The sequence below is a fragment of the Ranitomeya imitator genome, chromosome 6 (assembly GCF_032444005.1).
Source record: "Ranitomeya imitator isolate aRanImi1 chromosome 6, aRanImi1.pri, whole genome shotgun sequence".
In the NCBI taxonomy this organism is placed as follows: Eukaryota; Metazoa; Chordata; class Amphibia; order Anura; family Dendrobatidae; genus Ranitomeya; species Ranitomeya imitator.
Window position 1 is genome coordinate 120,589,278 of NC_091287.1, and position 21,086 is coordinate 120,610,363.

General features: G+C 44.1%; 1 protein-coding gene across 3 annotated transcripts in view; it reads right to left on the reverse strand.

Moving 5' to 3' along the window:
* The window catches only part of TCAIM (T cell activation inhibitor, mitochondrial), an 80,965-nt gene extending 60,881 nt beyond the window's left edge, over positions 1-20,084 (reverse strand). The window contains exon 1 of one of the 3 annotated variants that reach the window (XM_069730034.1): positions 19,897-20,058. The gene's annotated coding sequence lies outside the window, so the exon portion shown is untranslated. Of the gene's footprint in view, positions 1-19,896 lie in introns of all 3 variants that reach the window. The other 2 variants (XM_069730035.1, XM_069730036.1) reach the window with 2 other exon arrangements.
* Between the last annotated feature and the right edge of the window lie 1,002 nt (positions 20,085-21,086).

The window sequence follows — 21,086 nt, forward strand, 5'->3', positions numbered from 1 at the left end:
TTATACGTTGTGTGTGTCCCCGGCCTTAGGTGGCCCGACTGCGCCCCTCTGCCGGCTGCGCCCGGGGCAAATGCCCCGGCTGCCCCCCCCTAGATACGCCACTGTTAGTATATAACTCCCATAAAGTTGCAAGTGAGATGGTGTCTAATACTGACTTTTTGACGCTCCTCCAAATTTGTAAATTCTGAACCGCTGACCAAATTCAGAGATGCTTTGCTATAACTGCAAGGAAAAAAATCTAGTTATTGTTCCTCATGTCACAAACATTGTTTGTGAAGCATATAATGACTATGGACCAACATATATATTTTAGGTTTAAACATATTTTAACTGTAATTTGGGGAAATAAAGGTAAAGCCTTAAGGTACCTTCACACATAACGATTTCGTTAACGATATCGTTGCAACGTCACGCTTTTTGTGACGCAGCAACGATATCGTTAACGAAATCGTTATGTGTGACAGCGACCAACGATCAGGCCCCTGCTGGGAGATCGTTGGTCGCTGGGGAATGATCAGGACCTTTTTTTGGTCGCTGATCACCCGCTGTCATCGCTGGATCGGCGTGTGTGACGCCGATCCAGCGATGTGTTCATTGGTAACCAGGGTGAACATCGGGTTACTAAGCGCAGGGCCGCGCTTAGTAACCTGATATTTACCCTGGTTACCATTGTAAAAGTAAAAAACAAACAAACAGTGCATACTCACATTCCGATGTCTGTCACGTCCCCCGCTGTCAGCTTCCCTGCACTGACTGTCAGCGTCGGCCGTAAAGCAGAGCACAGCGGTGACCTCACCGCTGTGCTCTGCTTTACGGCCGGCACTGACACAGTCAGTGCGGGAATCTGATGGCGGGGGACGTGACAGACATCGGAATGTGAGTATGTACTGTTTTTTTGTGTGTTTTTTTTAACTTTTACAATGGTAACCAGGGTAAATATCGGGTTACTAAGCGCGGCCCTGCGCTTAGTAACCCGATGTTTACCCTGGTTACCCGGTGACTTCGGCATCGTTGAAGACAGTTTCAACGATGCCGAAGTCTTTCCCCTGATCGTTGGTCGCTGGAGAGAACTGTCTGTGTGACAGCTCCCCAGCGACCACACAATGAGTTACCAACGATCACGGCCAGGTCGTATCGCTGGTCATGATCGTTGGTAAGTCGTTTAGTGTAACGGTACCTTTACTCAAAGTTGGATGTCATTGAAAAATGTCAGTCAAGTCTCTGCATTGAGCATTATTCCCAGTATGAGTCGTACCTGACTATCTTCTAGAATTGATTATTATTTTTCCCAGGTTGGGTAAGTAATTTGCTTCTAGGTGTTCTATTAGCTCATCAATATCCATTTTTTATTTGTAGATTGATATCGACTCTCTCCTGAAACAGACTGAGGTCTCAAGCTTGTTTTTCAAAGTGATCGTTATTGGAGAGGTAAGTTCTTAGTTTACTCATCTATGTAAAGAGGTAAATAATTTCCTTCGCTCAAACTTTGTCCAGCAGTTGAAATATTTGTCAAACTAGTAGTGGAAGAAATTAATAATTTGCCTACTAAGATTAAACATTTCGATAATAATATCTATCAAGAATGGATGGCCTTAGAAGAACTCAAAACTTGGAATGATGTTGGCTGATAAAAGGGGGTAATTAACTGATCTGGCCATGTAAAAAATATGAAGAACAAGCCTCTAAACTGTTGAGAGATCAGCAATGTAACAAGAAACTTTTCTTTAATCCCACAGCTACTTTCCAAGATGAATTGGTAACCATCTTAAGCCAGGCGTATTAGAGAGGAATTATACCACATAATATTTTGGAGGCTCATCAAGTGACTAATCCATGCATTCTAACTTTCTGATTCCCAAAATTCATAAACATGCTGAAGATCACCCCGGGCAAGTCGATCAACTCAGGTAACAGTGGTTTGTGTGAAGTTCTAAGTCAAATTATTGATTTTTACTTTAAACCTCTAACCATGGCATACAAACCCATCCACATCCTGTCTCCTCCATACATCTGTGACCTTGTCTCCCGGTACTTTCCTGCACGCAACCTCCAATCCTGACAAGATTTCCTTCTCTACTCCCCTCTTAGCTGCTCTTCCCACAATCGCATACAAGATTTCTCCCGTGTATCACCCTTACTCTGGAACTCTCTACCACACAACAAATCAGACTCTCGCCTACCATCGAAACCTTCAAAACGAACTTGAACACCTACCTCTTCCGACAAGCCTACAACCTGCAGTAACCACCGATCCACAAACCCACTGCACGACCAGCTCTGCCCTCGCCTACTGTATCCTCCCCCATCCCTTGTAGATTGTGGACCCTCGCGGGCAGGGTCCTCTCTCCTTCTGTACCAGTTGTGACTTGTATTATTTAAGATTACTGTACTTGTTTTTATTATGTACACCCCTCCTCACATATAAAGCGCCATGGAATAAATGGCACTATAATAAAAAATAATAATAATAATAATATGCACTAGCATGTTTTACTACCTCTTTGGACTTGAATAGACTGGATGGTCTAACTTTAGATAATACTTATACTATTATTATTATTCATTGTATACATCAAGTATGATGATGATATTTCAATAGTTTCTTAGCTTTTTGGAAAACAACAATTTGGACCAAGACCTGAGCAATCTAATATTGACACTTTTTAAATTCATTCTTAAACACTATTTTGTTTTCAAAGAATGTTATTATCTGCAATTGCAAGATATAGCAATGAGGGCCACTCATGCACCTTCCTTTGCCAATCTCTTTTTAGGTGCATGTGAGCACCGCATCTGCATTATGCATCCAGTGAAAAACATTTGTTGCTTTCATGGAGATGGAGATGTTATATTGATATTTTTTTTTCTTTTAGGATGGCACACAGCTGTGAATTCCTTGTCGTGTGCCAATTACCGTATATACTCGAGTATAAGCCGAGATTTTCAGCCCAAATTTTTGGGCTGAAAGTGCCCCTCTCGGCTTATACTCGAGTCAAGGTGGGTGGCAGGGTCGGCGGGTGAGGGCGCTGAGGTATACTTACCTAGTCCCAGCGATCCTCGCGCTGTCCCTGCCGTCCCACGGGCTTCTGTGCTGCAGTGTCTTCCCCTCTTCAGCAGTCACGTGGGACCGCTCATTAAAAAAAATGAATAGGCGGCTCCACCTCCCATAGGGGCGGAGCCGCCTATTCATTCCTCTAATCAGCGGTGCTGGTGACCGCTGATAGAGAAAGAAGTTGCGGCACCGAAGACCAGGCAGAGGGACAGTGCGAGGATCGCCAGGACTAGGTAAGTATAGCATATTCACCTGTCCGCGTTCCAGCCGCCGGGCGTCGCTCCATCTTCCCGGCCGGCGCCTCCATCTTCCCGGCGTCTGCGCTCTGACTGTTCAGGTCAGAGGGCGCGATGACGCATATAGTGTGCGCGGCGCCCTCTGCCTGATCAGTCAGAGCAGAGACGCCGGGAAGATGGAGGCGCCGGAACGAGACGCTGGGAGCTGCAATCAAGGGAGGTGAGTATGTGTTTTTTTTTTTTATTGCAGCAGCAGCAGCGGCGGCAGAGATTTATGTGGAGCATCTATGGGGCACAATGAACGGTGCAGAGCACCGTATATGGGCACAGCTCTGGGGCACAATGAACGGTGCAGAGCACCGTATATGGGCACAGCTATGGGGAACAATGAACGGTGCAGAGCACCGTATATGGGCACAGCTATGGGGCACAATGAACGGTGCAGAGCACCGTATATGGGCACAGCTATGGGGCACAATGAACGGTGCAGAGCACCGTATATGGGCACAGCTATGGGGCACAATGAACGGTGCAGAGCACCGTATATGGGCACAGCTCTGGGGCACAATGAACGGTGCAGAGCACCGTATATGGGCACAGCTATGGGGCACAATGAACGGTGCAGAGCACTGTATATGGGGCACAATGAACGGTGCAGAGAACTATATGGCACAGCTATGGGACAAAATGAACGGTGCAGAGCACAGTATGGGGCACAGATATGGGGCAAAATGAACGGTGCAGAGCACTATATGGCACAGCTATGGGGAAATAATGATCTATTTTTATTTTTGAAATTCACCGGTAAATGCTGCATTTCCACCCTAGGCTTATACTCGAGTCAATAAGTTTTACCAGTTTTTTGTGGCAAAATTAGGGGGGGGGGGTCGGCTTATACTCGGGTCGGCTTATACTCGAGTATATACGGTATGTTGGTCTTCCCTCCACAGTACAAAAAGCAAATGTTGTAACCTCAGTCTACACTTTCAGGATGGAGGCTATAGATATAGATATTGAAGACACCAAAACATGAGGAGATGAATGAAAGCAGCACTCACCCGTGATCTTCAATGATAATATAGTCCTTTATTGACCGTGGCTCAACATTCCCAGCTAGGAACAAGGCAGGTTACAACATGAGGAGGGAGCGGTGAGGGAGGGTGCAGAGACGAGACAGACGACGACGGCCGTTTCGCGAACAATCGCTTCAACGGGTCCAGTGAGTTGTGTTAGTGACGTCATATCCTTTTATAGGAGTTGACGCCCTACTTACCACATATGCGTGCAATTGACAAATACTAAAAACAACATAACTCATTCTACTATCTCCACATTTTAACGGATCTAAAGGAAAACCGCCATGTCTAATTTATCGTTAAGACCCCAAGCACCTTGTGCGTCAGTTTTTAGAATCCAGTGTGCTTCGCGCTGTAATAATAATTTATTATGGTTTCCTCCTTGCTGAGGGAATTTAACTACCTCTAAGCCGGCAAAACTAAGGGAACTAGGGTCGCCACCCTGCGCATCATGTATATGTTTTACCAGGCGCACACGCCCCTTCCCTGTAAGTACAGAGTTAAAGTGCTCGCGAAACCTAACAAATAGGGGTCTTATGGTTTTTCCGATATAAAAACGATGACAAGGGCAGAAAATAACGTATACCACAAATTTACATTTACATGTTATAAAGTCTTTTACGAAATGAAAAAAAGTGCCTATTTTGAGGGGATTAGTAATATTATGGAGGTGACACATACTGCAACCACCGCACCTGAAATTACCTTGCGGGAGCGATTTTTTGATCCAGCTGCTGGTGTCAGCAGACAGCCGGTGCTTTACTACCAAGTCGCCCAAATTTACTGTTCGTTTATAGGCAAAACGCGGGATACAGGTGGTTAAATCGCGAAAAGCGGTATCATTTTTAATCACGTGCCAATTTTTTCGGATGGCTGCATGGATGTTATCATCAAGTGGACTATGTTTAAATAAAAAAGTAAAAGTCCCATTTTCTTTACGATTAGTCAACGTAGTATTATTTCCTCTACTCTTATTTCTCCCTTTCCTTAAAAGATCAGCTTGGGTTAAATTGGCGGCCCTTTGTTCTGCCTTATGCAGTATGTGATTGGGATAACCTCTATTTCTAAAGCGCAATTTGAGATCCTCCAGTTGTTTTATGTAATTTTCCTCACAATTATTAATTTTTCTTAATCTTACCATCTGACTATATGGGATACCACACTTAGTGTGAGCTGGATGAGCGCTCTGAAAATGCAACACATTATTAGTCGCCGTTGTTTTTCTGTGGACACTAGTTTTGATACTGCCTTCCTCTATCTCAATTTTTACATCCAGAAATTCTAGTTGCTTATCTCCAAATACAGACGTAAATTTCATATTTTGATCGTTGTTATTATTTAAGAAGCTGACAAAATCGTTAAACGTGGGTTCACCTCCATCCCACACAATAAAAACGTCATCCGCGAAACGCAGATAAAGGCGTATATGTTTTAGGTATGGATTTAGGGCTCCGGTGATGTGCTTCTCCTCGAACGCTGCAAGAAACAGGTTCGCGAAAACGCACGCCACCGGGGTACCCATCGCGGTACCGACCCTTTGACTGTACCATTTATCCAAGAATTTAAAGGTGTTATTGCACAGCACAAATTCAAGTCCTTCCAGCACAAACGAAACAAAGTCATGATCTTTGTCTGTATTAAGAAGAATACGTTGGATAGCTTCCAAGCCTCTTTGTTGTGGTATTCTCGTATACAGATTAACAATGTCTATCGAAGTTAGGGCAAAGGTGGGTTGCCAAACAAAGTTCTTAAGCGCCAATAAGAAGTCACCTGAATCTTTGACGAACGAAGGTATTTTCAACAATAGGGGTTTCAACAACCAATCTAAAAACTGGGATAACGGCTCAGTCACTGAATTCTTCCCTGAAACTATTGGGCGTCCAGGGGGACGCTCTGCATTCTTATGAATCTTTGGGATACTGTACCAGGTAGGGAAATGTGGGAATTCAGGTATTAATTTTTCTGCTCGCTTTTTAGAAATGGTCCCCTTTTCTACATATTTTCGTAACAGTGTTCTTAGTTTTTGTTTGATCCTATTAGTCGGATTATTAGGTAAAAGCGAATATGTGCTGGAGTCATTTAGTTGGGACAAAGCCTCGTCGATGTAATACGCTTTATCTAAAATAACGAGGTTACCGCCTTTATCGGCTTTTCTAATGATTACATCGTCCCACCTCTGTATTTCTTTCAGGGCTCTTTTCTCTTCAAATGACAAATTGGATTGAGGTTGTCTATATAATAATGCCTCTATATCTTTGATCACCAACTCCTGAAAAAGATCTATATTATTACCGGGTGAGATAGGAGGCATCCAGCTAGATTTTGTACCCCCTGTAAACGGGTTTGCTGGACCATGTTTAAAAGCTATTTGCCGATCATCATGAACCTCTTCAGCGTCCTCACTTAACCCCGCTAGTAGTGTACTCATTTCAATATCCCCTTGATCCATAACAGGATATACCATAAAGCCCAAAGATCCCACTGTGGCTGGTGTATCTGTAGAGACTGAGCTGGCCTGATTATCCTTACATTTAGAAAAATGTTTATGTAAATGTAGCTTTCTAACACCTTTAAATAAATCAATTAAATCAATTGTAGGGCGTCAACTCCTATAAAAGGATATGACGTCACTAACACAACTCACTGGACCCGTTGAAGCGATTGTTCGCGAAACGGCCGTCGTCGTCTGTCTCGTCTCTGCACCCTCCCTCACCGCTCCCTCCTCATGTTGTAACCTGCCTTGTTCCTAGCTGGGAATGTTGAGCCACGGTCAATAAAGGACTATATTATCATTGAAGATCACGGGTGAGTGCTGCTTTCATTCATCTCCTCATGTTTTGGTGATTCAGCTGCGTCTTGTGCATGCACCGCCCCGTCTTCAGAAGAAGCTTACCTCGTCTGGTCTCTAAGGAGAATTTGTGGAGGTCTGAATGTGAGAAAGCTCGTTCAGTGCCGATCGACTGACCTCTTGTGACTGTGTATGCTTACTGCTCTTTTTGGTGATCAGAGCACGAAAGGTGAGCCCCCGTCAGACCGCAATCCATTATGTTGACAGATGAAATGGAAGATTTGACTAATGGCGATGAAGCTGTTAATGGCCTTATGGCAGGCAGAGAGGGAGCGGGGGAGTTTTTTACGGATTGTAACCACAAAGATGAACTGGAGCTGATAAGCACCAAGTCCCTGGAAGTTAAAATCCAGAATCTGGCAGAAAAAGAAATCCGCCTTTATTGGACAATTAAGTCTCTAAAGTCTTATATGGATTGTAATCGTGTCCCGAGAGGTTTAAGAGTATTTAAAGAGATTTCGCAGTTTAAGGAGGATCCTGGCTTCTTGAAAGCATGGGAGCAAATTCATCTTGAGTGCTCTCGAAACCTGCTACAATTAGTCACCACTCAGAATGAGAAAGACTATAAATTTATCTGTGAACAATTGGAAAAATCTAAATGTGAACTCTCCTCCCGCATAAGTGTGGATAATTTTAGATCCTTTGAGAAAAAGTTAGAGAAAAAATTGATCGTAGTCCAGATGGACACGAAAGAAAAGAAAAAAGAGAAATTTCTCAGAGATAAGCGGGATTTTGATTCAGGACAGATTTTTTCATGGAATCAAAATAAGCCTAAAAAACCTTTTTCCCGGTTTCGTTCTAAGAAATTTTCTAAATATCAGAAAACGTCTCGCGATGGATGGATTACAGACTCAGATTCCAGCGCTACGGAGGAGGGTGGAGAAGAAGTGGCTTCCACCTCTAATGCCACACTTCCACTCCCAGCACCGGTTAATACTCCAATCCCTTTAGGAGGAAAAAAATCCGGCGAGGCGGCAGAAGAAAAAAGCGCTTGGAAGAAGCGCAAACAAGTGTCTTGGAGACGTTAGAGACACGTAGTGAGGATAGCCACCCAGATGACTCGCTCCAAGTTATTAATTTATCACAAAGAATGCTTACAGGGGATCAAATAAAAGTTCTCTCACGAGGGGTTAATTTTTGTCTGCCTGAGGCTTTTGACTTAAATGATTTCAAAATTGATTTATTTAAAGGTGTTAGAAAGCTACATTTACATAAACACTTTTCTAAATGTAAGGATAATCAGGCCAGCTCAGTCTCTACAGATACACCAGCCACAGTGGGATCTTTGGGCTTTATGGTATATCCTGTTATGGATCAAGGGGATATTGAAATGAGTACACTACTAGCGGGGTTAAGTGAGGACGCTGAAGAGGTTCATGATGATCGGCAAATAGCTTTTAAACATGGTCCAGCAAACCCGTTTACAGGGGGTACAAAATCTAGCTGGATGCCTCCTATCTCACCCGGTAATAATATAGATCTTTTTCAGGAGTTGGTGATCAAAGATATAGAGGCATTATTATATAGACAACCTCAATCCAATTTGTCATTTGAAGAGAAAAGAGCCCTGAAAGAAATACAGAGGTGGGACGATGTAATCATTAGAAAAGCCGATAAAGGCGGTAACCTCGTTATTTTAGATAAAGCGTATTACATCGACGAGGCTTTGTCCCAACTAAATGACTCCAGCACATATTCGCTTTTACCTAATAATCCGACTAATAGGATCAAACAAAAACTAAGAACACTGTTACGAAAATATGTAGAAAAGGGGACCATTTCTAAAAAGCGAGCAGAAAAATTAATACCTGAATTCCCACATTTCCCTACCTGGTACAGTATCCCAAAGATTCATAAGAATGCAGAGCGTCCCCCTGGACGCCCAATAGTTTCAGGGAAGAATTCAGTGACTGAGCCGTTATCCCAGTTTTTAGATTGGTTGTTGAAACCCCTATTGTTGAAAATACCTTCGTTCGTCAAAGATTCAGGTGACTTCTTATTGGCGCTTAAGAACTTTGTTTGGCAACCCACCTTTGCCCTAACTTCGATAGACATTGTTAATCTGTATACGAGAATACCACAACAAAGAGGCTTGGAAGCTATCCAACGTATTCTTCTTAATACAGACAAAGATCATGACTTTGTTTCGTTTGTGCTGGAAGGACTTGAATTTGTGCTGTGCAATAACACCTTTAAATTCTTGGATAAATGGTACAGTCAAAGGGTCGGTACCGCGATGGGTACCCCGGTGGCGTGCGTTTTCGCGAACCTGTTTCTTGCAGCGTTCGAGGAGAAGCACATCACCGGAGCCCTAAATCCATACCTAAAACATATACGCCTTTATCTGCGTTTCGCGGATGACGTTTTTATTGTGTGGGATGGAGGTGAACCCACGTTTAACGATTTTGTCAGCTTCTTAAATAATAACAACGATCAAAATATGAAATTTACGTCTGTATTTGGAGATAAGCAACTAGAATTTCTGGATGTAAAAATTGAGATAGAGGAAGGCAGTATCAAAACTAGTGTCCACAGAAAAACAACGGCGACTAATAATGTGTTGCATTTTCAGAGCGCTCATCCAGCTCACACTAAGTGTGGTATCCCATATAGTCAGATGGTAAGATTAAGAAAAATTAATAATTGTGAGGAAAATTACATAAAACAACTGGAGGATCTCAAATTGCGCTTTAGAAATAGAGGTTATCCCAATCACATACTGCATAAGGCAGAACAAAGGGCCGCCAATTTAACCCAAGCTGATCTTTTAAGGAAAGGGAGAAATAAGAGTAGAGGAAATAATACTACGTTGACTAATCGTAAAGAAAATGGGACTTTTACTTTTTTATTTAAACATAGTCCACTTGATGATAACATCCATGCAGCCATCCGAAAAAATTGGCACGTGATTAAAAATGATACCGCTTTTCGCGATTTAACCACCTGTATCCCGCGTTTTGCCTATAAACGAACAGTAAATTTGGGCGACTTGGTAGTAAAGCACCGGCTGTCTGCTGACACCAGCAGCTGGATCAAAAAATCGCTCCCGCAAGGTAATTTCAGGTGCGGTGGTTGCAGTATGTGTCACCTCCATAATATTACTAATCCCCTCAAAATAGGCACTTTTTTTCATTTCGTAAAAGACTTTATAACATGTAAATGTAAATTTGTGGTATACGTTATTTTCTGCCCTTGTCATCGTTTTTATATCGGAAAAACCATAAGACCCCTATTTGTTAGGTTTCGCGAGCACTTTAACTCTGTACTTACAGGGAAGGGGCGTGTGCGCCTGGTAAAACATATACATGATGCGCATGGTGGCGACCCTAGTTCCCTTAGTTTTGCCGGCTTAGAGGTAGTTAAATTCCCTCAGCAAGGAGGAAACCATAATAAATTATTATTACAGCGCGAAGCACACTGGATTCTAAAAACTGACGCACAAGGTGCTTGGGGTCTTAACGATAAATTAGACATGGCGGTTTTCCTTTAGATCCGTTAAAATGTGGAGATAGTAGAATGAGTTATGTTGTTTTTAGTATTTGTCAATTGCACGCATATGTGGTAAGTAGGGCGTCAACTCCTATAAAAGGATATGACGTCACTAACACAACTCACTGGACCCGTTGAAGCGATTGTTCGCGAAACGGCCGTCGTCGTCTGTCTCGTCTCTGCACCCTCCCTCACCGCTCCCTCCTCATGTTGTAACCTGCCTTGTTCCTAGCTGGGAATGTTGAGCCACGGTCAATAAAGGACTATATTATCATTGAAGATCACGGGTGAGTGCTGCTTTCATTCATCTCCTCATGTTTTGGTGATTCAGCTGCGTCTTGTGCATGCACCGCCCCGTCTTCAGAAGAAGCTTACCTCGTCTGGTCTCTAAGGAGAATTTGTGGAGGTCTGAATGTGAGAAAGCTCGTTCAGTGCCGATCGACTGACCTCTTGTGACTGTGTATAGATATTGAAGAGCTAAGAGAACATCTAGAAACAAATTACTATGTCCAAACTGAGAAATGGATGAATCAAAAGTAGAACATAATAATATATGACTCATCACTTCTTATACTATGTGCACACGTTCAGGATTTCTTGCAGAAATTTCCTGAGCAAAATAGAACATTTTCTGCAGAAATCCGCATGCATTTTTTTTAGCGTTTTTGGCGCTTTTTGTTGCGGATTTTTCCGGAGATTTCCCAATGCAATGATATAGTGGGAAATCGTGGAAAAAAACGCATCATGTGCACAAAAATTGCGGAATGCATTCTAAATGATGGGATGCATAATGTATGCGTTTTTTATGCGGTTTTATAGCGTTTTTATAGCAAAAAAACGCAAAAAAAAGTGAAACAACTGCAACGTGTGCACACAGCCTTATAATGTGTAAAGAAGCATTAGCACACGCTCAGCACAAGACGGCAGGCATTTTTGCTAACGCTTCTCTGATGCATCATCTTCGGCCGTCCCCTCTTCCGTCTATTTATCTTCCACTTTGTCTGTGTTATGCTAAACGCCGCCTGAGGAAATTTACATAAAACACATTGTAGCGTGGCATTATTGTGCAGCATTAAAAGGGCAAGTTATTCTATAGTTCCACTTTGAATTGAGAACCATTTGAGTGTGTTACTTGGTCTCCCTCATAATTAACCCCATCACAACATGCATTTAGGTCATATGTCGTGCCCCTGACTTTGTGAGAGCCTCAATCTTTCCCGGCATATGATGGCTGATTTAATTAGCCACCATGTGCATTTAACAGCAACAGGTGGAGCAGCAATAAGTCCCGCATTTGTCTTAGATGCAATAATAGCTGGAGATTGGCCTAGAGACTACTTGGGCAATGCCATATAGAGGCTTTCATGAGGGAACCTTAAAGTAAAGTATTCCATGAGCTGTTTTTGAACACGACAACACCAGGCCACATCTTGCTTGTGCTACAGTGTGCAGCCTACAAGTCCTAAACATTCTACTATGGCCTTCATCATCTCCTAACTTGTGTGCCATCTGGCATATCAGGGACATCATTGGTTTGCAATTGCAAAGTGAGCTGCCAGTAGCGGATCTTGATGAAGAATATATATATATATATATATATATATAGTGCATCGACTATGGGGCCCGTGAGAAAGAGGGGCCCAGCGCTGTCCCCTCCCCAGCATTCAACTTATCGGCATCATAGATGCCGATACAGTTGAAAGCAGTGATGGAGGACAGAGAGTCAAATAACACTCCCTCTCCCATCACTCTCTCTCTGCCTCAGCATATGCCAGCAGGGGAGTTGAGAAGCTCTGCAGAATGCAGAAGCCAGAGCAGGGGGAACGAGGAGGAGAGGTAAGCATTGTGTGTCTGCTGCACTATATTGTGTGTGTGAATGCATTCTAGTGTGTGTGTGTTTGCTGAAGTATACTGTGTGTGGGGGAACTGCTCTATACTGTGTGTGGGGCTGCTTTATACTATGGGGGGCCAGCATTATAGTGTGTGTTTGTGTGGTTGCATTATACTCTGAGGGGGCTGCATTATACTGTGTGTGAGGGGCTGCACTATACTGTGTGGGGGGCTGCACTATACTGTGCATGTGGGGAAGTGCACTATATTGTGTGTGGTGCGCTGCTTTATTCTCTGGGTGCTACATTATACTGTGTGGGGGGCTGCATTATACTCTGAGGGGGCTGCATTATCCTCTGAAGGGGCTGCATTATACTGTGTGTGTGGGGGCGCTGCACTATACTGTGTGTGTTTGTGGGGGGACTGAATTACACTGTGTGTGTTTGTGTGGGGGGCTGAATTATACTGTATGTGGGGGGGCTGCACTATACTGTGTGTGTTTGTGGGGGGACTGAATTACACTGTGTGTGTTTGTGTGGGGGGCTGAATTATACTGTTTGTGGGGGGCTGCATTATGTTGCGTTGGGGCTGCATTATACTCTGAGGGGGCTGCATTATACTCTGTGGGGGCTACTTTATACTTTGAGGGGGGCTGCTTTATACTGTGTGTGTGGTGTGTGTGGAGGGGCTGATTATACTGTGAGTGTGTGTGGGGTGCATTATACTCTGAGGGAGCTGTATTATACTTTGAGGGGGCTACATAATACTCTATGAGGGGGCTGCATTATACTTTGAGTGGGGCTGCATTATGCTCTGAGGGGACTAAATTATACTCTGTGAGGGGGGCTGCATTATACTCTGTGAGGGGGGCTGCATTATACTCTGTGAGGGGGGCTGCATTATACTCTATGAGGGGGGCTGCATTATACTCTGTGAGGGGGGCTGCATTATACTCTGTGAGGGGGGCTGCATTATACTCTGTGAGGGGGGCTGCATTATACCATATGGGACCTGCATCATACTGTATCGAGGACTATCTGTACCCATCATTCTTCCTCACCAGGTGTAAAGAGCCCGGGAAACAAGCGTTGAACAACTTCAATATTGTCAATCACGCTCATTTAGCGGCCTGAACACAGCACATGTAAATACAATAGAAATGTTTCTGTGTGATGGTGCAATATGTGAGCATTTGGGGCCTCACTTTTAAACTTTTGCGCATGGCCCACTTTATCTAAAACCGGCCCTGCCAATATATATATAAGACTATACAAATATAATACATATATATATACACACACACACATACATATACACAAACACATATACACGTTAGTACATTACCTGTAAGATTATTCATTATTACAGCAGATAGTTATGTAGTACAGCCGTGGACAGAATGGACACAATTTTTTCATTTTCCCAAAAGTCTGACTTCAAGACTTCTGCCCTTCATCCTGACTGCTAGATATCAGCTTCTGGCCAAATCCAGACTAATGACAACACATATTTGTATAATTAGTGCTTGGAATAGTTCACGATTTTTATCTTTTTGTTTGTTCAACTGCTCTTTGAGGATTGACCACAGGTTCTCAATGGGATTGAGATCTGGGGAGTTTTCTGGCCATGGACCCAAAATGTTAATGTATTATTCAGCCAGCCACTTAGCTATCACTTTTGCTTGGTAACTTGGTTTCCATCATGCTGTAAAAAGCTTTATCACCAAAATGCTCCTACAGTGTTGGGAAAAGTCGCTGTTGGAGGATTTCTAGATCCCAATCTATTTGTGACAGTATCCTTAGGCCATATTGTGTGTCAGCCCACGATTGTGGAGGTGTAATGGTCACACGGGTCTACATGTAGCGATACGACCACCGGCATCCAGTGAAATGTCTCCTGCCTGTGTGTGGTGTGGTTTGATGGAGATACAGGACACTCAGGTCGCCCGACCCCAAATTACACAGGAGCACCTGATGGTGCTTATAGACAAGGAAGGACACAGTCCATTGTAAAAAAATGAATCGCGCGTTACAAATAGATAGAAGTGGCCAGATTTATGGTTTACACCTTCTGTAAAGAACAGAGCCATATTCTTGATAGCTGCATATAATTATATAGTATATATAGTATATGTCCCTATGAGTATACATTACTATATATGTATGTATATGTATATATATATATATATATATATATATATATATATATATATATATATATATATACACACATACACATACATACATACAGTACAGACCAAAAGTTTGGACACATCTCATTTAAAGATTTTTCTGTATTTTCATGACTATGAAAATTGTACATTCACACTGAAGGCATCAAAACTATGAATTAACACATGTGGAATTATATACTTAACAAAAAAGTGTGAAACAACTGAAATTATGTCTTATATTCTAGGTTCTTCAAAGTAGCCACCTTTTGAATTGATGACTGCTTTGCACACTCTTGGCATTCTCTTGATGAGCTTCAAGAGGTAGTCCCCGGGAATGGTTTTCACTTCACAGGTGTGCCCTGTAAGGTTTAATAAGTGGGATTTCTTGCCTTATAAATGGGGTTGGGACCATCAGTTGTGTTGTGCAGAAGTTTGGCGGATACACAGCTGATAGTCCTACTGAATAGACTGTTAGAATTTGTATTATGGCAAGAAAAAAGCAGCTAAGTAAAGAAAAACGAGTGGCCATCATTACTTTAAGAAATGAAGGTCAGTCAGTCCGAAAAATTGGGAAAACTTTGAAAGTGTCCCCTGTGCAGAGGCAAAAACCATCAAGCGCTACAAAGAAACTGGCTCACATGAGGACCTCCCCAGGAAAGGAAGATGAAGAGTCACCTCTGCTTCTGAGGATAAGTTTATCCGAGTCACCAGCCTCAAAAATCACAGGTTAATAGCTGCAAGGAAACCACTGCTCAGGACAGGCAACAAACAGAAGAGACTTGTTTGGGCTAAAGAACACAAGGAATGGACATTAGACCAGTGTAAATCTGTGCTTTGGTCTGAGGAGTCCAAATTTGAGATCTTTGGTTCCAACCACCATGTCTTTGTGCGACGCAGAAAAGGTGAATGGAAGCAAAAGGTGGCTACTTTGAAGAACCTAGAATACTAGATGGTGGCCCGATTCTAAGGCATCGGGTATTCTAGAATATGCAAGTCCACGTAGTACATTGCACAGCCCACGTAGTAGATTGCCCAGCCACGTAGTATATTGCCCAGTGACGTAGTATATTGCCCAGCCACATAGTATATTGCCCAGCCACGCAGTAAATTGCCCAGCCATGTAGTATATTGCCCAGTCACGTAGTATACTGCCCAGTCACGTAGTATATTGCTCAGCTACATAGTATATTGCCCAGTCACGTAGTATATTACTCAGCTACGTAGTATATTGCCCAGCCATGTAGCATATTGCCGTGCCACGTAGTACATTGCCCAGTTACGTAGTATACTGCCCAGCCACAAAGTATATTGCACAGCCCGCGTAGTATATTGCCCAGTTACATAGTATACTGCCCAGCCACATAGTATATTGCCCAGCCACATAGTATATTGCATAGCCCGCGTAGTATATTGCCCAGTCACATAGTATATTGCCCAGCCACAAAGTATATTGCCCAGCCACGTAGTATATTGCCCAGTTACGTAGTATACAGCACTGAGCCACGTAGTATATTGCCCAGTTACGTAGTATACAGCACAGAGCCACGTAGTATATTGCCCAGCCACGTATGTCACAGGTTAAAAAATAATAAACATATACTCACCTTCCGAGGGAGCCCTTGTAGTCATGTCGCCTGTGTGTGGTGCACTCGGCAGCTTCCGGTCCCAGGGTTGGTAGTGCAGGACCCATGATGACGTCGCGGACACATGACACATGTCACATGATCCTTGTCGCATACCATCCTTGCCACCGGAATCTGCCGCTTGCATGGAGTGGTTACCGGAGCGTTGCGAGGAGCGGGAAAGGCGGCGGAAGGTGAGTATATAATGATTTTTTATTTTTTAAAAATTGTTTTTAACATTAGATCCTTTTACTATTGACGCTGCATAGGCAGCATCAATAGTAAAAACTTGGTCACACAGGGTTAATAGCGGCGGTAACGGAGTGAGTTACCCGCGGCATAACGCGGTCCGTTACCGCTGGCATTAACCCTGTGTGAACGGTGACTGCGGGGAGTATGGAGCGGGCGCCAGGCACTGACTGCAGGGGAGTAGGAAGGGACTAATCGGACTGTGGCCGTCGCTGATTGGTCGCGGCAGCCATGACAGGTAGCTGGCGAGACCAATCAGCGACTTGGATTCCATGACAGACAGAGGCCGAGACCAATGAATATCTGTGACGGAAAGAAGGACAGACAGAAAGACAGAAGTGACCCTTAGACAATTATATAGTAGATAAGACATAATTTCATTTGTTTCACACTTTTTTGTTAAGTATATAATTCCACATGTGTTAATTCATAGTTTTGATGCCTTCAGTGTGAATATACAATTTTCATAGTCATGAAAATACAGAAAAATCTTTAAATGAGAAAGTGTGTCCAAACTTTTCGTCTGTACTGTATATACACATATCTATGACTGTACATTACTACAGTGTATCTACTATATAATTGTCTAAGGGTCACTTCCGTCTGTCCTTCTGTCTGTCTTTCTGTCACGGTTATTCATTCGCTGATTGGTCTCGCCAGCTGCCTGTCATGGCTGCCGCGACGAATCAGCGACGGGCACAGTCCGGAAGAATATGGCCGCTCCTTACTCCCCGCAGTGAGTGCCTGTCGCCCGCATACTCCCCTCCGGTCACTGCTAACACAGGGTTAATGCCGGCGGTAACGGACCGCGTTATGCCGCGGGTAAAGCACTCCGTTGCCGCCATTATTAACCTTGTGTGTCCCCAACTTTTTACTATTGACGCTGCCTATGCGGCATCAATAGTAAAAAATGTAATGTTAAAAATAATAAAAAACAAAAAAAAACTGCTATACTCACCCTCCGTAGCAGCTCGCGCCGGCCGCCATCTTCTGTTGCAGGTTCCATGGCAGAAGGACCTGCCATGACGTCACGGTCATGTGACCGCGACGTCATCAAGGCCCTGTGCGCCTGCGCGACAAGGACCTGCAATGACGTCACGGTCATGTGACCGTGACGTCATCACAGGTCCTGCGCTAATACCAACCCTGGGACCGGAAGCTGCCGTGGACTACAAGGGCTCCCTCGGAAAGGTGAGTATATGTTTATTTTTTATTTTTTCACCTGTGATAAACCTGGCTGGGCAATATACTACGTGACTGGCCAATATACTACGTGGCTCTTTGCTGTATACTACGTCACTGGGCAATATACTACGTCACTGGGCAATATACTGCATGGCTGCACAATATACTACGTCGCTGGGCAATATACTACGTGGCTGGGCAATATACTACGTGGCTAGGCAATATATTACGTAGCTGGGCAATATACCACGTGAAAAACACCAAAAAAGGACACATTCAAGAAAAAACACCAAAAAACAGGCAAAGATGCTTACCTGTCTAAATAGGCCTCAATACAAATGCACAAGCAGGGTGCAGCGGACCCAAACAAAATAGCAAGTGCACAGGTGCAATACCTAATGAAACAGCCAGCCTTCAATAAGGGTTTGGCCGTGTGGTACACCAATGCACTAAGATAAAATACTCTGTATGTGGCGTGTTCACACAAGGAATACAAAGCGTCTGGCTACAGCCTATTAATGACGCCATATGGCGGGCTGCCCAGTGCTAAAAATGCATCCCGTGCGAACAGAGGCCACAGTGTACAGAACAATTCGGGCCCAGCTGCACCCTGCAAAAAATATACGTGCAAAAAAACATATAAATATATGTAAGGTCTTAGTTGATATTAGGGCCATAATATGGAAGCTGGCAACCCACGCCAAGGGTCCTTACGTATTGCCAGTCCTACTCTAACATGAAAAACACCAAAAAAGGACACATTCAAGAAAAAACACCAAAAAACAGGCAAAGATGCTTACCTGTCTAAATAGGCCTCAATACACGTCGCTGGGCAATATACTACGTGACTGGGCAATATACTACGTGGCTAGGCAATATATTACGTAGCTGGGCAATATACCACGTGGCTGGGCAATATACTACGTGGCTGGGCAATATACTAAGTGGCTAAGCAATATACTACGTGGCTGGGCAATATACTACGTGGCTGGGCAATATACTACGTGACTGGGCAATATACTACGCGGCTGGGCAATATACTACGTGACTGGGCAATATACTACATTGCTGGGCAATATACTACGTGACTGGGCAATATACTACGTGACTGGGCAATATACTACGTGACTGGGCAATATACTACGTGACTGGGCAATATACTACGTGACTGGGCAATATACTACGTGGCTGGGCAATATACTACGTGGCTGGGCAATATACTACGTGGCTGGGCAATATACTACGTGACTGGGCAATATACTACGTGACTGGGCAATATACTACGTGACTGGGCAATATACTACGTGACTGGGCAATATACTACGTGACTGGGCAATATACTACGTGACTGGGCAATATACTACGTGACTGGGCAATATACTACGTGACTGGGCAATATACTACGTGGCTGGGCAATATACTACGTGGCTGGGCAATATACTACGTGACTGGGCAATATACTACGTGACTGGGCAATATACTACGTGACTGGGCAATATACTACGTGACTGGGCAATATACTACGTGACTGGGCAATATACTACGTGACTGGGCAATATACTACGTGACTGGGCAATATACTACGTGACTGGGCAATATACTACGTGACTGGGCAATATACTACGTGGCTGGGCAATATACTACGTGACTGGGCAATATACTACGTGGCTGGGCAATATACTACGTGACTGGGCAATATACTACGTGGCTGGGCAATATACTACGTGGCTGGGCAATATACTACGTGGCTGGGCAATATACTACGTGACTGGGCAATACACTACGTGACTGGGCAATATACTACGTGACTGGGCAATATACTACGTGACTGGGCAATATACTACGTGACTGGGCAATATACTACGTGACTGGGCAATATACTACGTGACTGGGCAATATACTACGTGACTGGGCAATATACTACGTGACTGGGCAATATACTTCGTGGACATGCATATTCTAGAATACCCGATGCGTTAGAATCGGGCCATCATCTAGTATACACATATCTATGACTGCACATCACTAGAGCACGTATACATATCCCTAGGAGTATGGTTGTACATTACATCTGTGTATTTCCCTGGCTGCCCCTCCCCTCTATCCCCTCCCTCTCAGCTCTGCGGCTGCGCTCACCTCACTCGTCATCCTCCCCGCAGAACACGTTCTCCCGGTCATTAGACGCAATCACTCTGCGCGTCAGACGATATTTGCGCTCCCACTAAGAACAACAGATCTTGTCGGCCGCAAACTGCCCTTCAGCTGAGGAGGCGGCGGCCCCGGGGGAAGGACGGCGCAGGCCTGTGATAGGCTGAGCTGCAGGCTGCACCGCCCTTTGTGACACACCTCTGGTAGTGCAGGCTCCGCCCACAGCTCGTCACCGCACGGATTCTCTGTCACCCGGAGTTTTTTTTCTCCCTTGAGGCTCCGATAGTGTCCGGGCATAGGGTGGACCCGCGCTCACCGGGCCCGTCGGGTAGCGTCCCGGAGAGGAGCGCAGAGCGGTAGTTTTTGTTGGTGAGGAGGTTGGAACACTCCCTGAGCTCCGTGCAGTTGTCGTTAGCGGCTTGTTCATCCACTGCGTTTTGTATATAAGTGTTGGGGCGTTTGTCTGCTTCTCTTGTAGGCAAATTTGAAGCATTTTCTACAAGCAGAAACACCTGAAGCACGGACATGTTATTTCCCTCGAAAGAAAAAAAAAGCACGTTGAAAACAAAGCGGAGCACGGAGGGCAAGATGGCCGGTGTCCCACTGGAATGAAGAAGCTAAAGCCGAGTACAGGGAACCTGTCCTGTAAGATAGGGCTGCATCCCAGCAGCTATGGGCTTAGGCCTCTTTCACACTTCTGTCTTTCTGTTTCCGTCACAAGCCGTCGTTTTGTGAAAAAAAACAGATTCAGGAAATGTTTCTTCCGGATCCGTTTTTTTCTCATAGACCTCTATTAGCGACGGATTGTGGCGGATGGCCTTCCGTTTCATCTGTCGTGCGCTGGATCCGTTGTAAAATTGCTGTCGGGCAGAGAAAACGTACAGAGGAACGTTTGTACTGTACGTTGGAAAATCGCTCAGCAACAGATACTGCGCTGCCCGTTGTTTGCTATAATGGAAGATTATGGACGCAGGATCCATCGCTGACTGTCAAAAGCAGCAATCCAGCGACGGGTTCTGTCTTTTGAAACTGAGCATCTCTTTTTTTACTATTGATGCTGCCTGTGCAGCATCAATAGTAAAAAGATATAATGTTAAAAATAATAAAAAATAAAAAATCGTGATATTCTTACCTTCCGGCGTCCCCGCAGCCTTCCCGATGCTCGCAATGCTGGCAGC